We start from the raw sequence: 23,524 nt of genomic DNA on the forward strand, positions 1-23,524 counted from the left end.
TTGTGTGTGTGTGTGTGTGTGATGCCTTTTCCTCCTCTCGATTTTCATTGGGTAGCTCCTTGCAGGCAGTTTACAAAGACTCAAAAAGACAACAGAAAACTTGAGCCGTGTGTCTTTCCCTCTGGCCGGGGAAACTTAGTGGTTTTAGGGCAGAGAGTACTTGTGCCCACGATCTCTCTGCGAGGATTTCATTATTTTAAAGCCTAAACCAAAAGAAAAACGTGTGATGAAAGGCGGATACCTTTTTTTCCTGATCTATTCTTTGTGCATATGACTTTATTTTTGGGTCTGTGGCCATAGACACCTTTCATGAACTTTTAAAAAAAATACATGCATAATCCTTTTAAGTCACTGATCCTTGAACATGCAGATGAACCACTATGCAACCCCCCTGGTTCATCTGAGTAATAAATTCCGCAGTCCGTTCTTTATGATGGTAGGTCATATTCCTAACCACCAATAAATATTGTAAAGTACTTTCGCTGCAGCCGTGCTAACCCGGGGCATCTGTCATTCCGGTTGCTGCTATTAGGAATTATTGGACTGAACCACTGGTGGAGACAGCACAGGGGGGTGAGTATGGCGGTTGTGACGCTCTCTGCCCTTTTGTGTGTTTTGCATTAAAAAACCCCAATCATGCGGCATATTAATTATGATTCAGCGTGGGCAAACGCAGGCACCCTCTGTTGGCTGATGCTTGGGGCAGGAGAGAGGGTCTCTGCCGGCCTGGGCACCTCTCACTTCCCAAGTCAGCAGATCCATCTTTCTGATGCTATACTGTAAATTTATTTCACCTCGGAGAGTAAACAGATATATTGGAGCCCCAAGGGTTCATGGGTAGCGTATTTACAAAGGAGCCTCTCCGCCAGCCCGTGCCACCGCTGCTAATGAGAGCGGTCATTAAGTAAATGAGACGTCGCCTTTAGCTGGCTTAGGAGTCGCACACTAAAGGGAGAAGATATTTAATTGAAACCCGCACACAGGCTTCCCCACATGTGACCGCGGTGAGGGAGGCAGCTGCCTCCCCTCCCCCGTCCACCCTGCACCCCCCATGTAAATTTCATGATTGCTTTCCGTGATGTCATTTTGAAGGAGGACAGACAATAGCTGTGGGGAAAGGTAAGTCCGTGTTCTGCTCTCTCGCTGACAAAGGCAGATCTCCAAGTGCTTCCCCTTGGACCGAGGCAGGGAGAGGGCGCGCGAGCAGAGTGCATTTCTAAGATGAAGGCTTTCTTTGCAGGAAAAGCAGGTCGGGGGATGGCTTTTTAAAGCTGCTCTGTTGGACCGAGGCTGCCTCCTCCTGCCGGGTCTGCCCGTGGCTGTTTTCCTTCTCTTTTTCTGTCCCTCCCCGGCTTGTTCACGCGCCCGGCCTCTCTGAGAGCCCAGTAGACAGGTAGTGCGTCTGACGGAAAAGACATTGGGGGGACCCTGTACCCGGGCACGAAACTTTATGTGCATTTCTGGAAGAGGAACACGGACACCGCTGCGGCCGCGGGACCCCGCAGCGATGTGGGGGGGAGGACACCGCCTCCTTAAGTGGAAGACCGCCCTGGAGCGGGGATCTCAGAGTCGGTGCCGCGCGTGAGCCCCCCGTCCAAGACACGGAGGAGAGATGGTCATGTGAGCATTTTGTCTTTGCGTGGCACGTATTTCTAAACTTAAGGAGCAGCATTTAGGGTGCATGTGTCTGTGGGATAGGCGCGCAGAACTAGACGCCGGCTGCCGCTCTCAGCTGCTTTTCCTGCTGTGATGGGGTCACAAGCGTGGGGGTTTATAATATTAGTGTAACTGCGTTTGTGTATTTGAAACTAAAAATCAGGCCGGCCGGGAACATGGCATGAGCCTTGCACAACACAATGCCGCTGCCTGCGGGGCGATGCGTTCTGGGGCCGGGGACTTTGTTCCGTCCTGTGGATTCACTTCCTTCTTTGTGAATCAGGAAATAAATAAGCCTGCGGTGGCCCTCGCGTTGTGCTGGTGGGTCCTCGCCGCGAGGGTCCGACTTACTGTCTCTGAGTCGCTGAGGGCTGCTCTGGTCTCAGGGCCAGCTTTGCGTCAGCGGACATCATTCCCGGTCCGGCTGGGTATGTAATTTCTGAAACAAAACATCAGAGAGGTGTGTCTGGCCGTGTCACACTGTGTCACTCTCACGGTGCTAATGACAGTGATGATGATTATTATTATCCTTTTGGGAGAGGGAAGTGAGGAATTTCGCCCCAGTGGTCTAAACAACCACAACCAGACATTACAGAAACCCGGGGACATCTCTGCGGCTCGTGGCTGTGCGAACAAAAGGCAGGAGGAGTGTTGGGACAAACCTGGGCGAGGTGAGCCTCGGTCTTGGCGAGAGGCTGGACCCTGCCCCTTCGATGATGCCGGCAGGGCCTGTCCTGGCCTCACCCCAGCCCGGGGAGAGGGGTGTCCTCGCCTGGGGCTGGGCGGGCGCTGGGGAGAGGCCCAGGCTCCCGGCCACCGGGGCTCCCTTCCCATTGGTCCTGGCTGTGATTATCACCTCCTTCCATATGGCCCTTTAATTAATGGTAAACAAAAGAGTGGGAGAGCGGAGATTGGAGTTTGTGGTGCCAGCGGGGAGGGTGTCACCAACAGGCAGGACTCAGCCTGTCTCCCCAGAGTCGTTCGCCCTGCGGAGGGGGCCGGTCGGGGTTTAGAGGCAGGCGGCTCCGTCCTGACCCCTTGTGTGCCCTGGAGCTGGAGACTGAGGCCTCTGTAAGTGCCCCCGCCCCCTGCCCCTGGGTACTCCCCCACCGCACAGGCGCTTACGGACCCCGGGGGGGGGGGCTCAGCAGGGACTGTGAAGAGTCTGACACGGAGGCCTTTCCATCCTGGAAGCACCTGGGCTCTGGCGTCCTTGGGCCTGGGAGCTCACCACCTCAGGGGAGCTGCTCGTCCAACATGCAGCCCAGGGGGCCTGCGTGACCCCCAGGCACCGTCCGCAGGTTGGGCAGCCCCAGTGTTCAGAGCCGATTCTCTGGGCGCTCTTGGAAGACTCTGGTAAGGGCAGCTGTCACACGTCGGCCGGAGTGCTCCAAGGAGAAGCTGCGGGCAGAGCCCTCGGGGCTGCAAAGTTGCTCTGCCCTCTGGCTGAGAGCACTTGCTGGGCATCAGACCTGCCCGGGAGCAGGGACGGGCAGCTGAGCGACAGCAGGGCAGGTTCTCGCTGGAGGTTGGCCTGTTGCCTGGCCCTGGCCGTGGGGGACACTCCCGCTGGTGCTGCCTAGAGCCCAGGCCCCTCCTCTCTGGGTCCCATGTCCTCTGGCCTGGGGTCACCGAAGGGGTCCTGGAGGACATGGGTGGCTCTGTGTGAGCAGGGGGGGAGGCAGGGAGGACCTGTGCTAACTCTGGTTGGGGAATGGAGCTGGGCCAACCACCCGCCTGGGCAATGACAGCAGGACAAGGTTCCTCAGACTGACAACGTGCCCCCTGATGGCTGGTGGGGGGAGGGGGCTGGGGGCGCTGAGCTCCTCCTGGATGGACTCCCTGAAAGAGGCATGTCTGCTGGGTGAAGAGTGAGCAAGGCCTGGGAGCCGCCCGGACACCTTGGCCAGCCCGGGCCTGGAGCGCACTGGGAGGCAGGGCCGAGGTGTGTCTGCTAGGCAGGCGGGGATGTCGTTGTCACCTGATCCGGGGCAGGCAGGGCACTGGGCAGCCAGTCAGACTTGCACGTTACTCCGGCATATTGGAAAGACAAGCCCCGTGCCTGCGTTGGCCTGGAAGGCTCATCCCAGATCCCGCTGCGGTTGGCTTTAGATGGGGGCCTGGCTCGGGCCCCTCCCTCCACCCCCCAGCTTCTAGACCCTCCCTCTCTGCTCTTTCCTTGCAAACTCACTCATGAATAAACCAGAATTTGGATGTAATTTTAACGGGAATTCTGTGATGTTGAGTTTACAGGAAAACCAGCTTTGGGAGATTAGTCAGCCGGAAAAGTGCTGCTTCCCAGGAGGGCTGAGCAGAGCCCCGGGTCCTGCCCCCCGGAGGGCTTGTGCCTCCCGGAGACCCCAGGGCCCGTCCTCTCCCCGCCGCACCTCAGCCCCAGGTCTTTTATGAACGGCTGGATTCTCCCGAATGTCCCTGAAGAAAACACTCCAAACAGAACGAGAGGGATGTTTTCCACCTGACTTGAAATGCTTTTTAAGTCTCAGACTTCCATCGAGCTCACTTCACAGAGAAGAGACTGATCCTTGCAATTGGTGTCCTTTTTATCAAGTTTCACGCCTTTCCCGTCACTGGCTCACGCAGTCGGGAGCAAAGGCGCTTTCCTTGCAAGAGTAGGGGCTTCACCCATTGTTTCATCCCTCTTTCCTTTCAAAATTCGCACTTAAAAAAAATGCAGTGTTATTTCAATCAAACGGAATGAAAAGAACTCAGTTCCAATCCTCGGTCGTTGGCCCAGGGCTTGGAGAGGTCGCCAAGCAGTGACGGGTGTCCCAGGCCCTCCGGTCGCCTTCAGAGGAGCCCTGGGAATGGGAAGGGGGCGGTTTGCCGCTGGGGTCGCTTGGAGTTGGTGACCCGGGGGTCGTGGCCGGGAGCAGGGCCAGCGCGGCGGGTGTGCACGGCGCAGGCCCTCCAAGGGCTGGCTGCCCGGTCTTCCCGGGTCCCTCAGGGTGGTGGGCAAGGTGCGAAAGTGTGCGTGTGATCTGGATGGTGGGAGGAAACGCGGACGTGCCATATGGTCGGAGTTGCTGACAGATTAGCCTGCCGGGCTCCCACCTCGCCCTCACGCCTGGCTTCACACCTTGATCATGTTCGACATCGGTCTGAGGGCGCCGCCAGAAGCCATCTGCGGCCTCTCCCTTTTTCCCATTTTGTTGCCTAAAAACTACACATTAGGGGGTTAGCACCAGGGAGAGGGTCCCCGGAGCGCGGGGGCCGCTCTGCGCCTGCCTGGGAGGGAGCGGATCTCGGGAGGGCCCCGGACGCCTCTGGTGCCTCTTCGGAGGGTCCTACGGGCGTTGGCGGGGCGCCCAGTCCCGGACTGGCAGCAGCTGACGCCTGGGTGTCAGGCCCTGGGTCGCGGTGCCCGAGACCCGCAGCTCTGCGGCCTGCCGGGGTGCACCCCTGATGTCCGGACGCTTCCGTCTCTGCACCCGCGGGGCTTGCTGCGTTCTGACCGTGCCGTGCCTTCGGCCGTCGACCCGCGTGAGCCCAGGTGAGGCCGCCCGTTCTCCACGGGCCTTCCGTCAACCCAGAGCGTCGCCTGGGACGTAAACAGGAGCTTGGGGACGCGGGTCCTCGTGGCCCTGGGCTTCCTGGGGCAGGGACCGCCCTAGGATCTCCCAGGCTGGGTGGTTCAAAGCCACCCGCTCAGTCACGGGAACTGCTAACTGAACAGTTAATTGGCGTGTTACTCATTGTTTTGCACGTGGAGCTGTGCACAGTCAGGCTGGTATCCAAACTAAAGAGTGCCTCTTGCTGGTTCTTCTTTAATGGTCTGACTTTGTTCTGGCGAGATGGCTTAGGTTTCCGTGTGATCTAGTTTATGGATGTGAAGCCCAGGCCCCAACTCCAGCCTCTGGGGCTGCTTGGGCCTCTCGTGCACCGAAGCAGGTTAACGGGGAGGGTTCTCCTCCCCACAGCACACACCCGCCGGCTATTTCCACCATCCATGAAGGGCCGTCCGCCTGACGTGTTCTCTCGTCCAGCGGTTCTGAGGCCGCTGGAGGCCCCGAGGTACCGAAGTCAACTCAGCCCAAAGGGAGAAGAAAGGTGGATTTGTTACTGGAACTGCACCTGGACAAGCTTTGCAAGCCTCGGGAGGGGCCCCGGCTTTGCCCGCCTGGCCGCTAATCACAGGTTTGGCTCCGGGTTCGGGACCTGCTGCTGTGTGGCCCTCCCGTCACGGCCCGCGTCTGGGCTCCCGCGCTTGGCTTGCAGGCTGCGCCTCCGGGCTCTGGAGCACCCCAAACGACCCTGGGGATGCGGGGTGCGTCCTGGAGCACACTCGGATGAGCTGCGTGTTGGCCCGGGGGCTGGCGCTTCCCACCCCCAAGTGCTCTGTGCCCTCCCTGCGATGGTCTCCTCTTGCCCGAGTCACTTGCAGGCCACACTGGTGCCTGCAGGAGGCATTTGTTTCCTCCAGGGCCTGTTGAGCGCCGGGCTCCGTGCACCGAGCGCCGTACACCCGGGCTGGGAAATCAGCACGCGCAGCACCCCAGTATTTCTAAGCTAAGGCCGGGGCGGGGGGTGGTGGCTGTTGCTGGGCAGCGCTGCGAGGATGACAGCGGGCTCCCCCCACACCCGAAAATTGGGGGCGACTCTGAGCCCTGGAGCTGGGGCTACAATTAAACTCACCAGGGAACAGCTGCCTCCCGTCAGCCGCCTGGGGCTCGCCCATCTCCCCCTAAACAGGGATGCTTCCATTTCCTGCAGGGGGACCGGGTGGGATGTCAGAACCGTCCCCGCCCCCAGGGCCGGAGCCCCAGAGCTGCCTGGGCCCCGCAGGGCATCCTTCGCCTGCTCTCCTGCCTGGTTCCCAGGGTGGAGGCCTGAGCGCCTGCTCCCTCCTGGGCGTGTGGACAGACCCTGGAGGGCCCTTTAAGCAGATTAGTTCCATTCTGTTTGTGCAAGAGAGCCCATTCCAGGGGGTCACCCTCAAGAGCCGGGTAAGCGTGGCTGCAGAGGAGATGGAAGTGGTCCCTTCTCCTCTCCCCGGGCTGGACAGTTCTTGCTTTCTTTTCTTTTCTTTTAAAGATTTATTTATTTATTTATGATAGACAGAGAGAGAGAGAGAGAGAGAGAGAGGCAGAGACACAGGCAGAGGGAGAAGCAGGCTCCATGCACCGGGAGCCCGACGTGGGACTCGATCCCGGGTCTCCAGGATCAGGCCCTGCGCTGAAGGCGGTGCTAAACCCCTGAGCCACCTGGGCTGCCCCCCTCTTGTTTTCTTTTAAAGATTTTATTTCTTGGAGCGAGCAAGGAGAGAGAAAGAGAGAGAGAGAGAGCCTGTGCATGAGTGAGGGGAGGAGCAGACACAGAGCAGACTCCCCGCGGGGAGCCCGATGGGGACCTGACCCCAGGACCCCGAGACCATGACCTGAGCCCCAGGCAGATGCTTCACGCCAGGTGCCCATGGGCAGGACAGTTCTGACTCAGAAGGGAGTTTCGAGACTCAGGGACGATAGGATTCCAGAGAAGGCCCCTCCCGACCTGGGGAGACCCCAGAGCCTACAAGGAGGGGCCCGGAGACTGGCCCCCTGGTTCCCAGCCTGCTGACTGAGGCCGGAGCCGTCCGGTCCCTCCCACCACCCTCGTTTTTCTCTGCGTGCTCCTTGCGCCCAGGAGTGAGGCAGGCCGTCCGGGTGCAGCTGGTCTGAAGGTGTCTGCGCTTCTGGCTCAGAGGCAGGCCATCGGGTCAGACCCACACCCTCCTTTCCTGAGCTCTGGGCCTCGGAGAGCAGCAGGTGTGGACGCGGCGATGGGTGCTGGGGTCCTGCGGTGGGGACCGCAGGCGCCTGGGAGCCGTGAGTGGTGCGGGTGGTAAAGTGGGCCCCTGCCCCGGCGCCTCCCCTGGCCCGCAGCCCGCGTGGTCAGTGGGTGGTTCAGGGCGGACACGGGAGCTCCACCCATTTCCCCGGGTGCCCTCTGTGCTTCTCCTAGCCTCCTGCTATCTCTGCTTTGCTCAGTCGTTCCTGGTGGCCTGTCCTCCTGGGGGGGCACCTGCAGGCCCCTGGAAGCCCTTGGCTCCTCTGGGGACAGAGCCTGTGAGCCCAGCCTCTGGGGCCTGGGTTTGTTGTCCGTCTCGCCAGCCCGGACGGAGGCGGGGGCTGAGGTCCCTGTTGAACCCCACTTGGGGCGGAAGCTTCGTGATAGGATCCTGTGAGCACCCGCGTGCCGCAACCCGGTGCCTCATTCCTGGCTCCCGCCTGGGTGCCACCTATTGTGCCTCTCCCGGGACACCCGGCCCCCCCGGGGCTGAGATCCTCGCCTCCTGGCAGGCTCACTGACAGGCCGCCCGGAGAGCCGTCCTGTGATTTGGCTTGGAAAGTCATTATTACCGCCGAGCAGTTTAGCTGTTGTTTTTACAGTGTTGGTAAGGTTAAAAGAAATAATAATAATAATATAAGAAAGACTCAGCCACAGTTACTGCCTGCAACATGCTATTTGCATTTTTAAGGAAACACTTCTTTGAGACAGCCTGGGTGAAAGGTCACTATTTGCATATAAATGGAAAAGAAAGTGTATGAAGCTGGAAGTTACATCTGTATTATTTTCTCAGCAGTGAGCTGCTGTTGGAGAGATTAAGGGACATGGCTTGGATTTGGCTTTTATAGAATAGAGAAAGTACCAGCGAGGCTGATTTAGAAGCAAAATAATGAGAGAAATGTGCAAAGCTATAGAATTGCCAACCCCCCTGCCCCCACCTCTCCCTTCTCTCATTTTCACCTAAACTCAGCAAAAGCAGGTCTGCTTTGCTCCACTCAGCAAGTCTCCATTTTAGTTCTCTTTGAATTCCAGCTAAACAAAAAAAAAAAAAAAAAAAGAAAGAAAAAGAGGAAAACTTGCTCCCATTTCCCCTGGGCCCTGGTGACGTTCCCTGCAGAAGGTGGCCGGGTGGGTGGGATGCTGATGGTGCAGGGAGACTCCCCAGACCCAGGACGCAAACCGCCAGCCAGAGGGGCCCCCGGGGCACGTGTCTCGCCCCTGAGAGGTGGGGGCTGAGGAGAGGTGCTCAGGTCTGGGAGCTTCCGGGGGCTGAGGGGTCTCGAGGGTGCCCCACCTTTCCTGCAGCCCCTCCCCGACGTGTTATGGGCACAGGTGCCACTTCCTTTTGGATTTTCAGGGCTGTCGGAGTCTCCTGAGGTCCCGTCCTGCCCCACTGTCCCCAGGCTCTGCAGGCGGAAGCCAGGCAGGCCGGGGCCTTGGCCCAGGACATTTCAGCCACTGCAGGGTTCGAGGAGCAGCGCCGGCCGTTGCTGGAGAGACCTGAGCCCCCCCCCCCCCCCCCCCCCCGCCCTGGGTCCTGGCTCCAGCCCCTCCTCACAGAGGCCTCCACTGACCACCTGTTCCCTGAAATCACACCCCACACCCCATTACTTTAAAAATATATTTTGGCACTCGAGACTACGTTGGCCAAGTCCACGCCCACTGCCCAGAACCCTGGTCCGGGCGTTTCCAACAAAGAGGAGCTTCTGCAGAATCTTTGTCACCTGAGCGGACATGCGGTCCCCAGACTCCTCCAGCCGTCCCAGAGGATGGGCTCCGCGTCACGCTGTGTGTTTGGTCTTCATTCCGCCATTCACGCTTTGGAAGAAGCTCATCGGCTTTTTAAAGAACATCCCTCAGTTTGGGTCTGTTGGCTGTTTCCCGTGGCGGGACTTGGCCTCGGTGCAGACGCGCAGGAGCAAGGCTCACCTGCCTGCGTGTCCTGGCGCTGATACTTGGGTCACGGCTCAGACGATGTTGTGCGCCATCTGTTGTGCAACCACACTCTCTTTCCCTTGGCAATTAACGAATATTGGGGAAGGTGCTTGGAAGCCAGGGAAACACCTCATTCCTCATCAAACTGCCAATTCACTTATTTTTATCGATACCCGTGTTAACTCATGATTTATAATGGTTATCTCGATGCTTGCCCCTGCGGGCCCGTGAGGCCATCCAGTAGGGGTTTACGCCCTGACGCATCCCCAGTGCATCTTGCATGCATCCTTGCTCACCCGGGCTCCTGGCTGGAGCCTCGCGTGCACCCGCCTCCCAGCGGACCCGTGCGTCCGCACACACGCAGTCACACGCATGCCCACTTGCACCTGGTCTGTATTTATTTCTCCATTTCCTCTGGATATAGGCAGCCACAGGTGGCACAGGTACCTGCAATACCCGTCCCCCAGGGCGCGCGTGCTAGGCCTCTGCCTTTCTCCGTGTGCGCCCCTTCCCCGCAGCGGGAGGCTTGGTTTCCATCACCCCCCAGAGGCACAGTGGGTGGCTGGAGCCCCCCGCGCCCCCGCCGGGTGCTGCCCCAGGCCCGAGCGCCCCCCTCACCCCCTGCTCCTGGCACAGCCCCGCAGGGCACTTCAGGCCTTCGCCCCTGCTTGGCCCCGCGTGCCCAGGACTGGGGCTCCGTGCGCGGGCTCCAGGGCCAGCCTGGCGTGATGAGAGCCATGGGACCGGGCTCTTCTGCCGCCGTCCCTCGGAGCAGCCTCCTCATGTCGCACGGGGTCTTTATTCACTTGTTTCACCACTGGGCCAAGCGGTGTGTGCAGATCATTTCTCATACCAGTTTTTGTCTTTCTTGTAGGTAATCATCCCACCCCACTGCCCCAGCTACTCGGTCCAGGGGGTGGCACGGCCCGCTCCGGGGGCTGCGTGGCTCTGGGGGTGTTTTCATTCTGCCGCTTCCCTTGCTTGAGACGGTGCCTGGGCCCAGACAGCACACAGGCCGATTTTCAACCTTATAGTTTTGAAGTTCTTGCTTCGCTGTCGAGAAACCCGATGCCATCCCGATGATATCTTTTGCTTGTGACCTTTCCCCAGTGGAAGCCCGGAGGATCCTCTTGGTACTCCTGGTATTTTAGAATTTTATTGTGCTCAGCTTGGTTGGAGCAGGTCTTTGTTTTGTTAGGTACGTAATGGGTCTTTTAATCTAGAAATATAATTTCCTTTAGTTCTGGGAAATCATTTTTTTATTAATTAATTCATACTTTTCCCTCCCATTTTTTGGTTCTCCTTTTCTAGAACTCTGGAGGTGGGTGTTCGGTCTCACCTGGCTCCTTCCTTACTCCCATCTCCTTGCTAACCTTTCCAGCACACACCTTCCACTCTACCTTCCAGACCTTGTGCTGGATTCTTCATGCGGATTTTACATTTTATTTCCAAATTGGGAAAGACAGACACAGCGGTGCAGAGCCTCCCCAAAAAACTCCCACATGAGTCTTCAGCTCCCACCTCTGGTGGGCTAGGCCGTGTCTGCTCCGTCTGGCTGCCCTGGGTTCCGGCCCAGCTCCTGCCCTGTTGTCCACCCCGTGGAGGAGAGAGCTTCCTCACACGTGGACTTGTTCATCTGGCACAGGCTCCGAGGTGCATATCCGCCCCGAGGTTCTAGATGCAGGGAAGGCCCTGGGAACAGGAATCTGGGATGGGGATCTTACTGGGAATTTGGTGAGGTGCTAGACTGCCTTCTGCAGGCCCTGGGAGCCATGTGACGTGGGTCTTCATGCCCCCGAGGACCTCGACTTCTTGTCTCTGGAGGCACAGTCTGGACCTGGGCTCTGGGTTCAGAGATTCTCTGGGTCTAGAGGGTGAAATTCTGGGCTGTGATCCCCCCAGGTACCTACTGTGACAGGTGGTTAGTGTGTGCACCTTAAATTATTTCTACACTTTTTAAAAAGATTTATTTATTTATTTATTATAGACACACACAGAGAGAGGCAGAGACACAGGCAGAGGGAGAAGCAGGCTCCATGCTGGGAGCCCGATGTGGGACTCGATCCTGGGTCTCCAGGATCGTGCCCTGGCCAAAGGCAGGCGCCAAACCGCTGAGCCACCCAGGGATCCCCTATTTCTACATTTTTATTCCAACTGTTTTGTTCTTGACTTTCTGGGCTTTGCTTTAAGTCTGAGTGACAGGGAGAAGGCGTGGGAGCTGAGGGGATGGATGAAGATTGAGATAAAAAAACAGAAAAGAAATGTTTTTCCTTTTATTTATTTTTATTTTTTTAAAGATTTATTTATTTATTCATGAGAGACACAGAAAGAGAGAGAGAGGCAGAGACACAGGCAGAGGGAGAAGCAGGCTCCATGCTGGGAGCCTGATATGGGACTCGATCCTTGGTCTCCAGGATCAGGCCCTGGGTTGAAGGCGGCGCTAAACTGCTGAGCCACCCGGGCTACCCTGTTTTTCCTTTTAAATGGCAAAATGTGTTTGTACTCAATGCCAGGGCCCAGCTTTCTAATGGAGAGACTCAGTTCACGGCTTTGAGGTGATGTGGGATGGGTGGGAGCAGGACCAGGCACTGCCAAAGCTTCCCTGTGCACAAGGACGCAGGGAGGCTGAGGATACCCGCCCTCTGCGCTGAGGATACCCGGCCCCAGGCAGGGGTGGCTGGAGCTGGCCACTCGCTCGGTGGCCCCGGTGACACACAGGAAGCTGCAGTTGGTTAGTCGCGGTCGGGGCAGGGGGGAGAGCGACGGAGCCATACAGCTGCCCCTGCATCCTGCTGTATCTGCTCCCTGGCTCACGATGCCTCCTGGCTGCACTGAGGTGCCCGTGGTGTTGGCAGAGCTGCTGTGGGGTGCATCTCGTGCATCACCGGCCAGGACACAGGCTCACAGAGCCCAGGCTGGGAGAGTCAAAGACAAGAGTAAGAGTCACTGACCGGCCACGGCTCCAGGCCAGTGGCTCACGCGTCACAGGGGGAGGCAATTCAACTCTTGTAGGGCAGCTCCTGTCAGGAAATTATTTTCTGAGCTGAGCACCCACTTGATGGTCCTCCTCAAGCTAACCCAGAACACACGGAGTCCTGTGTGCACGGCCCGCACTGTGCGAGGCAGCCCTCACCCTCTTGAGCCTCAGTTTCCTCCAGGACCCAGTGCTGGGCAGGAGCATGCGCTCTCCCTTGACATCCTCCGGGCTCACCGCCTGGGGCTGAGCAGGGCGCTGCAGAGGGCACCTGACCTGTGCGGGGGTCTCCCCTCCGTAGACTTGGTCGTCGTAGGCCGGCGGTGAGCCCTGGGCCTGCGAGACGCCCAGTGAGGCTCCTTCGTGTAAGCGTTATTGAGATACAATTTGCACGCCGTGTAACCCACGTTTACAGGTGCACAGTTCAGGGGGCGTAGCATATGGGCAGCTGCGCACCCGTCACCGCAGCTGGTTCCAGGACGTTGTCGTTAGCCCAGAACGAAACCCTGCGGCCTTCACAGCCTCTCTCCGCCTGCACCCCTCCCCTGCCCAGCCGTCCCGGGATCTCCTAACCTGCTCTTGGCCTCTGTGGATTTCCCGTTTCTGGGAATTCTGCAAATTCCACTCCGTAAATATGAAATTGTACAATACGTGGTCCTTGTGTCTGACTTGAGGTTTGCTACACTGTACAACGTACGAGAACTTGGACCCTTTTTGTTGCCAAATGCTAGTCAGTGGCATTTTGTGTCATCTCTTCAGCAGGTGATGGGCACGTGTGGGCTTTTTCCACTTTTGGGAAAAATATGAATAAAGCTACAGCAAAGAGCTGTGTACAGACTCGGTGTGAACGTACATTTTCATTTCTCTTGGCTCCGTACCTCGGAGTCATATGCTGGGTTACATGGTAACTCTGTTTAATATTTTGCCAGACTGTTTTCCAAAGTAGTTGTGCTGCTTTATGCTCCCACTGGCAATGTAGAAGGGTTTCAGTTTCTCCATATTCTCTTCAGCACTTGTTATTGTCTGTTTTCTTTTTTTCTTTAATTACAGCCATTTCAGTGGGCGTGAAGTAGTATCTCATTGTGGTTTTGATTAGCATTTCCCTAATGACTACATGTTGAGGAGCATCTTTTCATGTGCATATTGGCCATTTATATGTTGTGTTTGGAGAAATGTATATTCAAATATTTTATCCATTTTTAAAGTGGGTTATTTGTCTTATTATGAAGTTTTAAGAGTTCTTTATGTATTTGGAATGAAGTCTCTTATTAGATATATGATTTGCAAATACTTTCTCCCAGTCTATGGGTTATATTTTCACTTTATCAATGACGTTGTTTGTCATGCAAAAGTTTTAAACTTTGATGAAATCCAATTTATCCATTTGTTCTTTTATTGCTTATGCTTTTGGCATTGCACCTAAGAAACCACTGCCTAACCCAAAGTCAGGAAGATTTACTCCAATGTTACATATGAGTTTTAGCTTTTATGTTTAGATTTGGGACTCATTGTGTGTTAATTTTTGTGCATGGTGTGAGGGGTCCAACTTCATTGTTTTGGTTATTCTAAGTTCCTTTAATTGCCAAATGGATTTTAGAGTCAGTGTGTCAATCTCTGAAAACAAAACAACAGCTGGAGAGGACAGAAGTGGTCAGATTCTGGTAAGATGCAGCAAATAGCAATGGCAGGATTTGGGACCCAAGGCAGTCCCCATTGTTGATGCTTGAGGAACTGACTGATGGCTGAGCCTGGGGAAGGAAAAGCTTGAGTCCTGTGAGAAGCTGGTGTTATGAGCAGAGATGGAGCTCCTCCGTGGAAGAGGAGGCCGTGGGATGGCAGATGGGAGAAGGAGTGGAGCAGAAAGAGCCTGCATGGTGTCGGAGGAGAGGCTCGGGTGCAGGGGGACGTAGGGAGCATCCACCAGACAAGGAGGGAGTGAGTGTGCAGTGGTGCACAATGACGATGTGACATAGACGTTAGTGGTGATCTTCCACCCCCTGTTTTGGTGGAGGGCTCTAGTGGAGACAATTGGAGTGGGGCGTAAGGAATAAAGTCAAATAAATCTGAGTTCCTTAAGAAGCTTGGATATGCAGGGGGTGGAGATGGAATAGTAGCAGGTGTGGAGTCCAGATGGGTTGTGTTCTTTAAACACGGAGTCCTCAAGCTTGTTGAAGAGTTGAAAAGCCCCAGGAAGGTTCAGTGTAGAAGGAGTGATCAAATATTCTAGAAGAATATGGTTGATACTCTAGGTGCCTTTTAATCAGTAGTGGGAAGAGGGAGATACCAAGCCCAGATGGAGAAGTCAGCTCAGCTGGGATGCAAGATCTCCCTCCCTTATTGGGGACAGAACAGGGACAGAGGAGGGCTGGGGCTGATGGGCTGACATTTCCTACCAAGTGATGAGAACCTCTGACAGGTGTGTGTCGGTGCGGGGCAGCCCACTTTGGGCTCTCTCTGCGTGAAGACCATTTCTCCTTTGCATGCTGGGCGAGGGGCAGGTGGTAACTGCCTCTGGCTCCAAAGGCAGCCCATGGTCACCAGAGACACAAAACCTAGTGAAGACTCTGAGAACATTTTGACCTTTTGCAATCACCACCTGACCCCTTGCTCAGGCTTCTTGTCATCTTATTGTTGGGAGGGGGAGGGAGGTTTCGAACTGAGGAAGGTGTTGGACTGTCAGTGCTGAGGCAGGGCTGGAGGGACAGTGGTCTAGCAACCTGCTAGGAGGACGTATCACTCTGTGTGGGGCTCTCCAGAAGCCTGTGGCGTTGGACCTGGGCATGAACACCAGTGTCTGGAAGGAGAAATGGATGTCACCTGTGGTCCAAGGGTTCCCAGATGGGGCACCTCGGGGTCCCCCCGGGCATGGGAAGGAGAAAGTGCTCCGGTCCTAGGGCTTTATGCTGCCTTCTCAGGGGCCTGGCTGGGCTGGCTGCAGGTCTGCAGGGTTCTGGGTTGGGGTGGGTGTTGGCATTAGGACAGATCTGGCTCTAGCCTGGGTCATGGCTCTGACCCCAGTGGAGGGAGATGCTAATTGATCTCTCAGGAGATTCTCCTCGCCGAGGACCCGTATGTATCTGCTAACAACCCTTGGTTGCCTTTCTGACCTTATCTGTCCACTGGCGTCCTGTAAAAGTGAGTTTGGGGCTTCTGTGGGGACAGACCCTGGGCAGTATGGAACAGGCAGGGTGCACAGTGCCTGGTCCCAAAGAGAGATCATGGCTTGTTTGCTGTTTGTGTCTATGAGCAGGGTTTCAGAAGAACTCATTGGAGACTAAGAACCCAAAGAAGGCAGCCTGTCTTGAGGAAAACATCCTCCTCACTTGCAAGTCCTGATGATAAAGGAGGTGATATTCTCGTGCATTCGCTATGCACTAGGCACAGAGGCCACTTGCCACACATGCTCTAAATCCCCAAAAGGTTCTTTTTTTCCCACTTTATGTGTGGATGAAGAAGATGACTTGCAGGTCAGGTGTGGGACCCAGAGCGAGACCTACATTCCCCCCTGCATCCCTGCCCCCCTCCGGGTGTTGGCTGGCAGCACGACTTCTAGAAGGGGCATCTTGATGGCATCTCTGCACAGGGCCTTCCTCAGGCCTGGGGACTCTGCAGTGTCCATGAGCTGCCTCTGTGCTCAGTTCATTCAGACAGGAGGGGTCTTGCCTGTGGCGGAGCCTGGCCACGTGCACTCCCCAGAGGGGGAGACAAAGAGGACCCCAAGGTGCTTTCCCAGCAAAAAGAAGCATGGCCACACTTTGCTGGGTTTCTAGTAGTGACTGTACTTTGCTGCCAAAAATTTCCCAGGAAAAGGAAAGAGTTGCATCAAGGTAGAGCTGGGTCATCATAAATGAGGTTCTGACCTGGGGGGGGGGTGCTTTGTTTACGTCCCCGGGGCATGGCAACAAACGCATCACTACGGTGCTGTTCAGCATCTTTGCCCAGAGGAGGCAGGAGCAGCTCTTTAGAGTTGGTGGTGCTGGAGCAGAGGTTCCGAAGGCTCCAGTGCTTTGCAGGAGCTGATGCAGGGCTACGGGCATCCCACGGGCTCTCCTTCCAGACCCCCCAGGCAGGTGAGAGTATCACACAGAAAACCAGAGGCCCCTTCACAGAGGCGGCTCACAGCGCTTGGCTTCCCTGGGAAGCGCAGGGAGGAGAGCAGGAAGGGCCTGTGCACCCTGCTGGGTGTGAGGACGGGACAGTCCCGCTCCTGCCAGATCCGAGGGGCTCTCCGTGCTCCCCTCCAGCTGTCAGGGGGACGTACTCCAGTTCCCTCGTGTGTTCACGTTCATTGCCGTGACAGACGCGGCCTGGGCCTTGCGGATCCGCGCTGCGTGTGGGATGTGCAAGGTCTCCTCTCCCGGGAGCTGTGTGTAGAAAGTGCCCCCCATGTACTTTGTGGCCTGGGGCCTCCCAGCTTCTACTGTCACCAGAGTTGCAAGGGGATCTCCCATCCCCCGTCAAGTGTGTGACAGGTGATCCTTGCTGACGCACCTCCTGAATTTCCTCCCTTCCATCCCCCTGGGCTGCTTCCTCGTCCAGCCTCGTGCCATTTGCAGCATTCTCCTTGTTAGTTCAGGGCGATCCCTCACATTCGCAGTGGAGGTTGGGGAATGTGAATACCCGCTGGGTGGCCTGGCCCCATGTGACTGCTGGGCACCTTCCTGGCTCCAGGAAGAGACACAGGGCTCACACTTCCCTGGCGGAGGCTGGTCCTCACAGGGTCCCCTGAAGGTGACCCTTAGCTCAGTGAGAGGGAGGCGCACAGTAGGTGTACACAGTAGGTGTCAAGTCCCAGTGGTTTTACTCATTCCTTTGAAGACCTTGCATTAGGCCATCTCCTTGACAACCACTCTGCTTCCCTGTGTTGTGCTCCTTGAGGTCACAGGAGGCGCTTTAATGGGATGGAGACATTTTCAGACAAGAGGATGCTCTGGCCGGAGCCATGGGCCGCCTGGGGCAGGAGTGCTGGAATTTTAGAAAAATAGCGTTTGGAGTACATGTCAGGAGCATGAGGGGAAGAAAGATAATGGGTATGACAGCCCTGTGCTGACCTGCCTTCAGCTGAATCGAAGCTCACTTCTAAAGGGAAGCGAAGAGCAGAATGCAGGAATACTCATTTCCTGTTTTTATTGTTGGTTACTTAATGACCTTCCTTTGAAACGCTGCAGTTGTAGAAAGCTCGTTGTCATGGAAACAGGGAGTGCCACGCAGGGAATAGGCATTTCTTTGTCATGTCCAGCTGATGCCTTCAGCCTGTGCTTAGACATGTGAATTTATGTGAGGAATTAAATATTTACTGGCGACATTGCCCTGGAGAGAGGCAGCAACAGGGAGAGGAATGATGGCGGGACCCAGGGCCGAGGGGACGCAAAGGGTCCCACCCCCCGGCCTACTGGACTTGCACTAGCCCCCTGGTAGGAGCTGGTGGTAGTGGAAACCGCACCCACCTGGAGGCAGGTGAAGATGGTGCATGGGTGCAGGGTGCTGGGAGCACCCCAGTCACAGGCTGTTTTCCTGAGAAAGCTCCTATCCCTCATCCCTGGGACAGCCACAGGGCCTCGACTTTGCCCATCGTTCTGGTGGATTCCAGAAAGGAGGGATTGCATCAACACTGTGGAAAAGAGCCGTCCAAGTTTCTCCGTTTCCCCCCTTGAGCTGCCTTCATTAGGTTTTCTTTCTCTGACCCCCAGAAAATGAGTTCCGGGGTGAGCTGCTGAGTCAGAGGTGGACACAAGGAGACAAAGCCAGCAACTGCAGGACCTCGAGGCTCCTCCTGGGCCGACGCGGCAAGGTGAGGCGCTTGGAGGGCAGCCCCTTCCCTGCCACCTGCCCCCCGCCCTGGGTCTGGGCAGGGCTCCTTCTCACTTCCAAGCATGGGGCACGGAGGTGACTTTTGTCTGGTCACCACGAGTCTAGGGTAGACAGAGGGTTACATGGGGGCTAGGACCATCAGTGATCTGGTCACTGTGAACCTTAAGGAAGAAAAATGACTCTGAATAGAGTGAAACTAAAATATGACAGCAGGGTGTTGCCTGGGCCAGGTGGGGGCTCTGGGTCTGGTCACACGGGGCTGTCCCCGTAGCTGCTCCCCAGGCAGGTCGAATGCTTGGTAGACTTTGCTGCGGGAGCTCACGGCATCCGTTGACCTTGTTTCTTTCCATCTTCCCAAGTGGGGGCAGATGGCACATGCCCTGCTCATGTCTGCCTGGAACTCACTGATTGGGTTGACTCATGCTCCCTGCCTAAGCATAGATGCTCCCAAACCCAGGGCATACCATGTGCTTACAGCCACACCAACTCTAGAACTTTCCATGATGCACTCTGGGTGAAGCCGGCTTCCCAGGGTCTGATGACCCTCAGCGATGGAAGTGGAAGGGACAACAGGCCTGTGGGCATTCCTTCCCAGACCTCAGGCTCCAGGTCTCTCAGTTTCTTCACAGGGTGATGATCTCCATCAAGGATCCAAGCCATGATGCACGGCATGGCCCAGGGTGCAGACGGGAAGGGCTAGAAAATTTTAGGCAACAAGTTCACTTCATGGTACTTGTACTTTACTCTCAAAACCTAACATCTTTCCTTTGAACCTGGTGACTAGAATATAGTCTTTAATGGGTCTCTTAGCATCCTGTTAAGCACCTCCACTCCCACTTAGATTCCTGTAGGCTTGTCGGTGCTCTGTCATGTTGGAGCTGGAGGCAAAGGGAAAGTCAGTAGTACCGATCCTGTATTATTTATTTATTTATTTAAAAATTTTTTTGATCCTATATTTAAATTTACATTTTATTCATCAAGGATTCTTGACATTAATTTCGATGTTTTAAAATGTTGCATTAAACTATTATCTTGATCACTAAGTTTTTGTTTCCTACCCTAAATTTGCACCTGGGCAAATGCCTCACTCATCTCTTGATGCTCAGTGTTGAGCATTCAAGCAGATTTTGTGACTGAAAGAGTTATTTGGTCTGAGGTCAGGGGCTCTGGACATGAATCGATAGCTGTTGGAGGTGTGTAAGGACACACAGAAGGCCTCTGTCTCCCTATGGCTCGGGTTGACAAGCTCAGAGGGTGCAAGAACCACTGTGAGCAGCCTGGTGGCCTATGCTCAGGCTTTCTTGGCAACATTGGCTCTTTCACAACCGCTCCATTAGTCTTTCCTCTAGTTTGGGCAAATAGGGCCCGAGTTACTGTTCTGAGCAGAGGAGCTAAGATGCCAGACAAGAGAGAGGATGTGCCTTTGACAGGATGGATTTCCAGAAGGACTGCAGGGCCGGCCCAGGTGGTAAGTGCTGACTGAGCAGGCTAGGGGAGGCTGAAGCAGGGGGCAGTGGTGGCCACGGGAGAGCAGCGCATCACCCAGCAAGGGTGGACGGACTTCCCATGCGGGTGGGTGAGGTGGACCTCAGTGCCTGGAGGGCGGTGGGAGCAGAGCCCGGTGTGGAGGGGAGCGGGAGGGGCCCCCCCTGCCGTGCACCTCTGGGTTCAGCACCGGGCGTGTGGACAGCTCAGCGAGGGGCCGAAGGGGCTGTTAGAGCTAGGGTCCGGGGTGGTGTGTTTGGGGAAAGTACTGGACACTGAGCTTTTTATTTTTATTTTTTCAACTTAAGGAGAATAGGAGTAGGTAGGCATTGACTGTAGGTCCTTAAACCACTGCGTGACCTTAAGAATGAAACATTGGAGGGGCGCCTGGGTGGTTCAGTCGGTGGAGCGTCTGCCTTTGACTCAGGTCATGATCCCAGGGCCTTGGGATCTAGTCCTGCGTCTGGCTCCCTGCTCAGAGAGGAGCCTGCTTCTCCCTTCTCCTCTGCCTCTACACCTGCTTGTGTTCTCTCTTTCTCTCAAATAAATAAATAAAAGCTAAAAAAAAAAAAAGAATGAAACTTTTGGGCCTCAATCACATAATACCCAATGGAGGATTCTGGATATGAATCCAGGAGAAGGTTGATTGCATAGAGGTTTAGCCGTCCTTCCTGAAAGGGAGGGGGTACCACTGAGCCTGATCTTTTGACTCACTGGATGTGGCTAGATTTCTACCCTGAGGTAGATGGAAATTCTACTTATGTTGGAGTTTTAAACAGGCGGACCCATACGTAGCTGCTTCACTAGGGTGTCTACTGTACAGCTATAATTTATTTATTTGAAGGAAAGAGAGAGGGAGAGAGAGGGAGAGGGTGTACGTGAGCAGGGGGTGGGTCGGAGGGAGAGGGAGCAAAGGAATCCTCAAGCAGGCTCCCTGCTGAGCGTCAGGCCCAACTCAGGGCTCCATCCCAGGACACCGAGATCATGACCTGAGCTGAAACCAGGAGTCGGATGCTTAACAGACTGCAGCACCCAGGTACCCCTATAGCCATAATTTAAATTAACTAATTAATTATTAATTAATTAATTTTAAATTTCCAGTACCATTAACATACAGCGTTATATTAGTTTCAGATGTACAATAAATGATCCAACAGTGCTATGCATGATTTGGTGCCCATCACCTGTCTCACCCATCCTGCCACCTCTTCCCCTCTGGCAACCACCAGTTCTCTCTAGTTAAGATGCTGGGTTCTTTTGTTTGTTTGTTTGTCTCCATATAACTATAATTTTTAATTTGGGGGTTGGAGTGAGCCACAGTCCTCTGCTCAGAGATGTTAGGAGGATCCCTCCTAAGACATGTGTTAAGTAATGCTCCATGGGGTGTCCTTTTTACAAAGCAAGGAAAAGCCTGTCGCATTCAGCTGCCAGTAGGTCGAACAATGAATGGGTGGAATGTCAGGAGAGTTTCAGAGACACAGTGGGAAGCCCCCAAAGGGGGGACAGAACTATCATTTCAAGGAACCAGGGGTGCTGGGAGGGCCATGGTGAGGGAGGAGGTCAGGGCTGTGGGCATATGGTTTAGCCTCACAGGTCGGAGAGTGGAAAGCTGAATGTGTGCAGAGGGCTCCTGAGGTAGTAGGACTTGTACATCTTTGAAGAAGAAGCTGCTCTGCAGGCTGACCCTTGATCCGGCATGCAGGTACGTGCTCAGAAGAACGGGAAGCCAGGAGGGTTGTGCAGGCAGGCAGCAGCCTATGGGTCTGGGGATGGGGGGCTCTGAAGGATTCCATTGGAGTGCTTGGTGGGAAGGAGCACGGAACTCACTTCAATGCTGTTCCTAAATCCTTCAGTGAAGCTTCGTCCCAGGGGCGGGAACATGGATCTGCTGGAAGGGCTTCATGGTGGTGATGTGCGAGTTGGCTGTACACAAGCAAGAGAATGAAACAAGCCCAGATTGCTACCCCTCCCCACTCTTCCCTCCCCTGGAGAAAGGGGACACTGGCAGATGCAGTTGCAGCCAATAGGGTGGGTGACTGCCAGGTCCCGGCCACCTCCTGTTATGTTTCTCTGCCCTCCTCACCCTTTCCATGTCACCCCTTCCTTCTAGGCAGCTTTGTCTGTGGTCTCCTGAGGGTCAGTAGATGCCCCCTGCTCTTTGTCTAGTTCTTCCAGGAGGGAAAACACTGAAACCCTCCCACGGGGACACTATAATCCATATAATCTTGTGGATTTAAAAAATTGTGCTAAGTCCATTCTAATTTTCCAGCTTTGCTAGCTGTTGGAACACATTCTACATAAAATGGAACCGTAACCTGTCTCCTCCTCCCGCCCCAGGTGGGGATGAGTGCCCCCATGGCCTCAGGGGGTCTGGAACCCCCGCCTGCCTTCAGGCTCCGACTGCTCCTGCCCATATTCCCCGGTTCTAGGATCTCAGAGACATTCCCAACTCTTGGCCATTTGTCTATTTGTCTGCCTGTCGGCCCTTACATAATATGTGCCGAGCAGGGAATGAAGCCATGGCACCTCACTCTCTGTAGGAGAGGAAATGACCTTGAAAACACGAGTGAGTGAGCTTATTTCAGAGCAAGATGAGGACCATGAGGGGAATGAGCAGGCACAGAACAGAGAGGGTGGGAAAAGGAGGCACAGGCCTGACTTTTGAGAGGCCACCCAGGTGTGTTTCCTGCTTCCCAGGACTGGAGCATCTCTTACCCCAAGGCCACCCTCCCTAAGACCCTCGGGTCATCACTGCTTCACTGAGCCTCATCCCTCCCACCCAGGCTCCCAAGTCTGAGCAGCCCCCTCCACCCTGAGCTCTTTCCTGGAGTGAGGACCCTACCACCTGGGGCTGAGGCTGGCTCTCACTCCTCCTGCCAGGACACCTGCAGGGACTGGGGAGGCAGGACAGCCTCAGCATGAGTTCTGTTCTTTGTCCCACCCTTAGCCGTCCTTGTAAAAGAGCAGGGATGTGGCACAGCATGGAGAGGAGGGAAGCTCTTGGGCTGGAAGCCCTGGGAAGAGCCAAGAAGAAAGGAGAGAGTGGGGAGGGAGAGGGAGAATGTGAGTAAGAGAGAGAAGGGGGGGAGGAGGACCCCTCCAGAGACCGCGAAGGATGCCCCTGAACTTGGGGAGGGCGGGGGGTGCAGGGGGCAGACCTGGCCTCTGAGGGTAAAGGCGAAGCTTGGCACAAAGTCTGCTGGGCCTCGTTGCTCACCTCGTGAAAAATCTGTGACTGGACATTCAATGGACACTGAGGGCCTACGCTCTCTGCCTTCCTGCCGGCTCTGTGTCTGGGTTCCGACAATCACAGCCCAAGAGTCCGGACAAATCTATGGGTTTCGAGGCAGCATAATGACTGCATTTGCTTTGTTGGTCCCAAGTTTGTGAATGTCCAACTTAGGAGACTCCGTTTTGGCAAGGGTGCTGTGCAGATGGGTCTGAAACGGGGCTGGTCTCTGCAGCCTGACGCGGTAAGAACCATTTGTATTTAAAAAGAGCTTACGTGATTAATCTTGACTTTACAAAAAAAAAAAAAGTACAAAACAGAACAAAATAGTAACACCTTCTTGAGTGCGACCCATTATATGGCACTAACAAAGCAAGTTAAAGGGAAGGATGAAGAGACAATTCTCTCTGGTTAATGGATGTGGCAAAACAGGATGTCTCTGCATTTATAAATTCTCTTCTGCACCGTTTCCTCTTGAAAACAGAACTGTTGAAATATTAATTAGAGCGGAGTGATGGTTTAAGGAGTGGAGGGAAGCTGTAAGACAGGCTCCTGGTGGCAGAAAGACGTTGGCCCACAGAAACAGAGCGCGACGCTGCTCTTGAGAGAGATCACCGCGCCCCATGGCGGGTGGGGATGGGGTCTGCCCG

The 23,524-nt window shown here is 55.3% G+C and overlaps 1 protein-coding gene across 1 annotated transcript in view; it reads left to right on the forward strand.

Moving 5' to 3' along the window:
• Positions 1-1,079: 1,079 nt before the first annotated feature.
• The window catches only part of MYT1 (myelin transcription factor 1), a 61,544-nt gene continuing 39,099 nt past the window's right edge, over positions 1,080-23,524 (forward strand). Inside the window, exons 1-2 of the mRNA XM_035705375.2 lie at positions 1,080-1,119; positions 18,040-18,140. The gene's annotated coding sequence lies outside the window, so the exon portion shown is untranslated. The remainder of the gene's footprint in view (positions 1,120-18,039; positions 18,141-23,524) is intronic.

Source organism: Canis lupus, chromosome 24 (genome assembly GCF_003254725.2).
Source record: "Canis lupus dingo isolate Sandy chromosome 24, ASM325472v2, whole genome shotgun sequence".
Lineage (NCBI taxonomy): Eukaryota > Metazoa > Chordata > Mammalia > Carnivora > Canidae > Canis > Canis lupus.